The 7,675-nt window shown below is 38.5% G+C and overlaps 1 protein-coding gene and 1 long non-coding RNA gene across 2 annotated transcripts in view; both read left to right on the forward strand.

Annotated features, from left to right (window-relative positions):
• MAST4 (microtubule associated serine/threonine kinase family member 4) overlaps window positions 1-7,675 on the forward strand; it is an 808,407-nt gene that overhangs the window by 598,655 nt on the left and 202,077 nt on the right. The gene's annotated exons all lie outside the window — the stretch shown is intronic.
• LOC138167497 (uncharacterized) overlaps window positions 18-7,675 on the forward strand; it is a 34,084-nt gene continuing 26,426 nt past the window's right edge. Inside the window, exon 1 of the long non-coding RNA XR_011169897.1 lies at window positions 18-6,155. This is a non-coding gene — a long non-coding RNA (uncharacterized lncRNA). The remainder of the gene's footprint in view (window positions 6,156-7,675) is intronic.

Raw genomic sequence — 7,675 nt, forward strand, 5'->3', positions numbered from 1 at the left:
GTCAGAGGTGAGTCTTGAGCCCAGGTCTCCCTGACTTCATGTTCAGCTTTTATTTATTATACCATGATGAGGGTGATTACATTAGATTTAATTATAGGAATGTATAATGTGATTCTTCCTTAGTCTTTCTTTAATTTCTTTACTCTTTAACCCTATTTACCTTACTCTTTAACCCTATTTAACCTTTACTTCTTAAACCCTTTTAACTCCTACTTTATTTAGGAATTTATGAAACTTTAAAAAGGTCTTATTGGATTGTGTATTCAGTAAAATATCTTAGCAAATATATTTCATTTGGCCTTTTGAAATATGGATTCAAATTCTAGCTGTTTTATGATGTGTTTTCTTTGGCAAGTGATTTAATCTCTCTGAACCTCAATTTCCCCATTTATATGATAAATTGATTCATACTATATGCTAACCAAAGTCCCTTCCAGCTCTAAATCATATGATTCTATGGCAAATTAGTGTGCCCATAAGTAACAGATTATGTGTACTTATAACTTTGGAATTTTAACATTTTTTAAAACAATAAAGTGAGTATTAAAGGTGAGAGATGTGCAAATTCCCTTGTGGGTACATGGAGTAGGGCATGGATTTTTATTTTTGAACCTGTATTTGTCAGTATCCAAAAACATTCATGACCTGATGGACAACTTGTTGATTCTTAGCCATAAATATGTAGCCTGTCACCTAACCAGGACTGGAAGTTTGACCAGAGCTTGTGTTCATCTGGTATTATGAACACAGAGTCAGTTCCATGGCACAGTGAGATATTCAGTAAGACTTGAGCACAAGAATCTCTAAGGAAAGTAAACACTGGATTATTTCATCAGTAACTTCTCATTGGCCAAATGGTTTTCTCCAATATTCTACCCATTCTTGAGCTTGGTTGGCTTGGTTCTAAACCTAGTGCTGGCCTTAGGGGAATGTTAAGTTAGGAGAGGACACTAACATGATCCTGCCATTCCCCTCCCTGACCCAAAAGTCTTCAGTGGTTATTTATAGCCTATAAAATAAAACAAAAACTAGTTGGAGTGGCTAGGTGGTGCAGTGAATAGAATACTGGCCCTGGAATCAGGAGGACCTGAGTTCAAATCCAGCCTCAGAAACGTAACACAAAGACTAGCTGTGTGACCTTGGGCAAGTCACACAAAAGCAAAAAATAAAAATAAAAACTAGCATTCAAGGCCCTACTCAGTCTGCCTTGAAGCCTACTTTAACAGCCTTATACTATTTTTTATGTCCTTTCCATTATGCCCAAACCTGTTTGCTAGCCAGTCTCCTATCTTTTCTTACTCCATAAGTTTTCATAAGCCCATCTCTGTATATAGAAATCATTCCCTAAACTCAAGCCCAGCTCACATTCACCTTCCACTAAGTTTCCCCCTGATAGTTCCAATCTAGGAGAAATCACTTTCTGCAAAGTTTTTTTTAGAGCATTTTCAATCCTGTCACATTGTCTCTCACTATAATCTGCATGCTACTGCCACACTGTACACACAATAAGCCCTTTGAGAGCAGCTATTGTCATTTTTTATCTTTGTATCTTACCATTATCTATGGGGAGCAGGGAATAATGCCCATCTAGTCACTGGGCGCAGATAGGTAGTGCAATGTATAGAGCACTGGGCTTTGAATCAGGAAGACTCATGAGTTTAAATCCAGCCTCGGATACTTACTATGTGATCCCGGGCAAGTTGCTCAATTTCTTCATCTGTCAAATGAGCTAGAGAAGAAAATGGCGAACCACTCCAAGATCTTTGCCAAGAAAATCCTAAATGGGGTCATGAAGTGTTGGACCCCACTGCAACAATTACAACAACAAGAACAACACTGTTTACTGATTTGAATTGAATGGATTTTTTTTTTTCTATATTGTAAACTCCTTGAGAATAGGATTATTCCATTTTTTGTGCCTCTAGCTCCTAGCCCCATGCCTGGCATATAGGAGGTACTTAATAAATGTTAAATCTTTTTTTTCTTAATGTTTATATCCTTAGTACTTATCTTAGTTAATGTTTTTTCAATATAATTTAATCAAGAAAGGTAGCATTACCTAGTGTCCTGAAAGTGAAGAAGATTAGAGTCAGTTACCACATGCTGAGTCCCTCAGTCACATGAAGACTTAAGGAGGCCCATACTGTTATTTCTGATATTTTTAGAGTTGCCTGATAATGTGAGACCCAGTAGTTTACTTAGCTTGTACATCTCAAGGATCTTGGGTTCTAGTTAAGGCTGTACCACATACGGTGTGACTTGAGCAATTTGTTTTTCAGTTTTCTCATCGGCAAGTACCATACCTTCCCTGTAGTGAGAATCAAAGTAGATAGTCTGTGTGGAAGCACTTTGGAAACTATAAGTTGATCATCAAATGTATTTGTTATTATAATTATGTTTACTATCATTGAGATGATGAAAATTATGATTAAAGAGCTCCCCAAAGCAGCAAATCACCCTTTCCCTACTCTATACTTCTTTCTGATAAAATGGTGCTCAGAGTTCTGGGAGTGACTTTGTTCTCAGTGTTTCTCTCTAGAGGTGAGTAAGCCAACATTTGAAGTCCCATTTGTTAATTTTAAAGTAGTCACATATCTTATCTCTTTATATCAATAATATTATACAGTTATTACCATCTTTGTTGTTTTCATGAGTCATCTGAATGCTATTGCTTTCTTCATAATACATGACAATTAGGTTGAATGATAAAAAAAAAAAGTATTCAGTAAGTGCTTATTTTGTGCCAGGCACAAAATGAGATGGGATTCTAATACAACATGAAATGAGCCCTTTTCTCAGAGAGCTTTACTTATATACAAGAGAAGTGGCCAGAGAAGGGAGTGTCTTGGAAATTCCAGGGATAGGAAGGTGATACATAGGGAAACCAGTTGACAAGACCTTTCCAGGAACAATTATATCTATTTGGCTATTATCTCTAGAGTAAGAGATGGAAGGGATCCAGGTCAGAGATAGCAAGGGTGGATGGTCAGATAATAGTGATGGATGGTTGTATAGAATGTGGAGCTTGGTCTCTTGGCTTGGTCTCAGTCTGGGGGTGACCAGATGAAGTGGGCTAATTGAGTTTGTGTTCTACTAATTTCTTTCTCCTGGTTGATGGTACCAAGGAGAGAGGAATTGGTAAGTAAGTTTTATCTTTAATAGATACAGTTTATCTTAGCAATGTCTTATTGTCAAATGAGATAACACACATTGATCCGCTTTGTAACTCCTAAAACATTAAGGTTAGTTGTATTTGTTATACTGTCATTACTTCAGAGACAATGTGGTATAATGGAGACAGTGCTGGCCTTGGACTCAAGAAGACCCTTGTTCAAATTCTGATTCTACTATTCACTAGTTCTGTGACCAAGGACAAATAATTTAACTTTTCTGAGCCTCATGAAGTTCTCTTAGAGGATCATTTTTAGACCTATCAGGCTGTAGTCTGCATCAGTGAAGGCAGTTATCATAGTGGGAATTCTCACACTGATAAAAATCAGAAGTTCTTGCTATGTTATCTGCATTGCCATCTGAATGTATGTTATTCACACACATATACACAGAGACACACAGACTCTTAAAGAGTTGGAAGACTGGAAGCTTTCTAGTCTAATCCATACCTGTTGATTCCTTCTGCAATATCCCCTCCAAGTAATCCAGACTTTGTCCTCGTTGGGATGAGGAAGGACTATCTGCTGCCAGGATCCTGAGGCAGGCTATTCTGCTTTTGGATAACCAACTCTTCGGGAAATTAAATCATCGCTTTTATCTCTACCCTTTGGGACCAAGCAAAGTAAATCTAACCCCTTATCTACATGAAATCCCTTCAGATATTTGACGGCAAGTGTAATGTCCCTTCTAAGTCTTCTTTCCTCCATTTTAAGTTATGAACAGGTTGTAATCTGCACCTGTGGAGGGAACTTCCATACCAGGAGTTCCTTAGTTCTTCCTGTCACATATTCTCTGTTCTCTCTATTCTAGTCTGCCTCTTCTATACAAATTTATGCCATGACTTTTCTAAAATCTGATTCTCAGAACTGAATACTGTTTTCCAAATTTTATCTACTCAGAGGAGAATCCATAGAACATTTTCCTTTCTCATTCTGAATATTGCATAGTCTAACATTAACATTTTTGATTGTTATGTGACACCTGTTGGTTTATAATAAATTGTAGTCCACAGAATCCCCAAGGTCTTTCTCACTGGACAAACACCATCTCCCGTATCCCATGCTTCTACAGTTGACCCACTTAGAAGACCCAGAAGACAGTGTGCTATATATACTGGAAGAAGTAACTGAGTTGAGAGTTGGGCAACTTGAGTTGTCATTCTGCTTCTACAAATAATTACCCATGTGACCTTGGGTAAGACACTTACTCCTCTGAGCCTTAGTTTTCTCATGTTGCAAAATGTTGGGATAGGACTAGATGATTCATAGCATCATAGATACAAAGTTGGAAAAGACCTCAGATGACATTTAATCCAACTCTGATTTTGCAGATGAGGAAACTGAGACCTGAGAGGTTAAATGACTTGACCAAGGATGAATGAGTAAGGTCTTTTTCAGTTTGAACATTCACGAATCTACCCATAGTTTCTATAATATAAAGGTGATGATAATTTTTTTTTCATTTTTCTAAAATTCAGCATAATGCTTATGCATTCAATGTAATGGTACTTTTCTTTTTAGTTCAAAGAAATAGTATTTTAAAATGCCTGTGGATATCTCTACTCTTTGCATCCTTTGATTTTGCTTTTAGGTAAATGACTTGTTGCATTTCATGAAGCTACACCTAATTTATGACAGACTCACAATTATACACTGTGTAATCACATTGGTATGAAGGAAAACCCAAGTTTTGCTTACCAAAAGTTTTAGACTTCAGGGACTAAATGTGAGGCACTATATTTGCTTGGTTTTCCTATGAAACAGGCAGCTTCTGGGTTAGTGAAGACCCATCCCAGATTTCATCCAGGGGATTGTAATTGTGAGCCACCCTGGGTGTCTGTGAGTTATATCCTTCTTTACTCCCGAATGAATCACAGTTGCCTTTGCAGGTGAAATAATGCTTTACCTTGTGGTGTCCTGCTAAAATCCTCCCCCACCCCTTTTTGTGGAGGAGGATAATCCATTCCTTGTTATGAGTGGGGAGTTGAAGGAGAAGGAAGATGTCTGTGTGTAACGTGCTAGGAGGCTACCACTGGTAGCAAGCAGGCTTCTGAATGCTGTTTCCCATAAGTCCCTGCTACTGAGATGTTTCCTTCCAACCTTGGAAGCCGAGTTGCTTGCCATGTGAACGCCGTCTTTGGGACATTAAGGAAATTAGTCTGTTTTCTCTCTTCATACAAAAATGCCTACTTCCATCCTTATTTCCCCATAGGCAGTGGGGCTAGGACAGTGGTACCCGGCTTAAATTCTGCAAAAGGTTCCTTAAAGATTAGCTGATATTTTTTTTTAAGTATCTTGCCCCTAAAAGGGAAGAGAAAGAGGGAACAGAAGAAATTGTCTCTTTCAAAATTTTCGTCTCGTCATTTAAAGAGAAGGTGAAGGAAACCTAGAGTTCTGTTCATTGCTCAGACATGCAGGCTTTTTCTGATAAGCAGCTGCCTGACAAGGAAGACTCAAAATAGTAGTTTTCTCTCCCCCCTCTGAGTAGCTCTGAATGGTATCTGCCAAACAGATGACAAAGTACCTAGGGCTGAATCACATACAGAGACAGCATTTTCAGCAGAACATAGGGCTAAACTATTGTAATTACTGTTTATAGCTGGCAGTGCCTGAGCAAGAGAGGTCAGACCAAAGAGGAAACAAGTTATCGAACCTTAGAGAAAATGCTGTATATTAATTATAGGATCCAAGGGGAACGCATGCTTCTCAGACATGCTCCAAGTTGCTTTTGAGATCACAGTTCGCATGACATTTTCTCTAGAGGGAGTGAGTAGATAATTGGGATTTTTTCTTTTTTTTTTTTCTTTTCTTTTTTCCTCCCCTCTTTTTTTTAAATTTTTTTTATTTTTTTACGGCTTTGAACCTCCAGTGGATTGAAGAGAAAGAGAGAAAAATGGATATGTCTGACCCCAATTTTTGGACTGTCCTCTCAAACTTTACTTTGCCTCATTTGAGGAGTGGAAACAGGCTTCGCCGAACACAAAGGTAAAACCCTGCTGGAGTTTGCCTGGAGAGTGAATGCTTTCGTTTCTGAGGTCCTGATCTCAGTTTTCTTTGCCATGAAGTTTTTAGCCACTATAGCTTTGTTTCCAGAACAGCTCTTTAAGAAAGTTTGACAGGCTCAAGGAAAACATTTATCACTTTAAGTATTGTACCATCGTTACAGGTTTCGTTGTGGGGTGTGATGAGTGTGCTTGTCACAGTTGTATTTCTCAGCCTGTGAGACGGATGAGATGAATTGTGTGGAGAAAAGAAAGGAGGGAGGAGGGCAGGAGGTTCCTTCTCTGACTGTATGCACCTTTGATCTGATAATGTGTATCCGTTTCACACAACCAGACATCAGGACTTTGGATTCCCTTTGTAGAGTGTTTCAGAGGCTTCCCTGGATCAAATATTTGACCTTTATTTGAAGCAGATGTCCTATATAGAGAGAGCTCAAGTTAGCCTATTTCATAGTATGCTTAAAGAGGCAGGTCAGCATAACTTTGCCATTTTGTTTTTACCAGTTAGCTGACATTTGTTATGAATACAAGGCTGGCCTTTTCATTTTGTAGCATTTTCATCTTTGACAGAAGAGTAGAAAAGAAGAGACTTGTTGTTTTGGGGTGTGTGTGTGTATGTGTGTGTGTGTGTGTGTGTGTGTGTGTGTGTGTGTGTTTTACCCCAGTCAAGGTAAAGCTAATGCCACAGGTGGCAGGAAGTTCCAACTTAGGTGGGTTGCTGGCATGAGTTGAGGAGGGAATATTTTGGGTACCTGGGAATTTGGAGGGGTAAAGCTGGAATTTGCCCTGCTTTTTGTTGATGACCCAGTACAAAGAATTCAAATACAGCCAACTTGCTTACTTCAAAATTGGCACTACTCATTCATTTGAACATATATTGTGTAATACTATGTGACCAAGAAAACAGGATGTAGGCTTATCAGATTTGAAATTTAATAAACTTAAGTTATCCTGTACGTGACAGTGTTCAGAGAAGATATTTTATTGGGGTGGGGGCATGCTGGGAGCAGACAGGAACCTCTGCTATATCATTTTATTAATATACCTGAAACTTTGTACAGTAAAAATGCAGTTTCGACAATACAGGTTATGGGATGGGGGGTGAGAGGAAATGCAGTTTGTAGTTTCTTTGTTATACTCTTAGCACTCACTCATACAGGGTCAGCTTCAATACATTTGGACGCTTTATTCTTGTAGAGGAAAAAAAAGTCACAAGATGTCCCTGAGAGATTTAAAATCATCATTATCTTTTCAGTGATTCCTAGCACAGCCAGACTGCAGTTCTAAAGCTGTGACTTTTAAATAACATCTCTGTGCTTTTGTCCTTCTGTCATGTAATATTTATAGAGAAGTTTCAACATGTTGAATTTTTTCCCCTTCGGTTTGCACTGTGCAGCTTAAGCACCAAGCCCGCAGAGCATCTCACCCAACTGCACTAATGTAGGTATAAATTGGAATAGCGTTGAAGCTGCCGTTCTTCCAGACATAAGTAAACTTTGGAGC

The sequence above is a fragment of the Petaurus breviceps genome, unplaced genomic scaffold (assembly GCF_028583685.1).
Source record: "Petaurus breviceps papuanus isolate PSGF00001 unplaced genomic scaffold, PetGlider_PUasm1.0 229, whole genome shotgun sequence".
Lineage (NCBI taxonomy): Eukaryota > Metazoa > Chordata > Mammalia > Diprotodontia > Petauridae > Petaurus > Petaurus breviceps.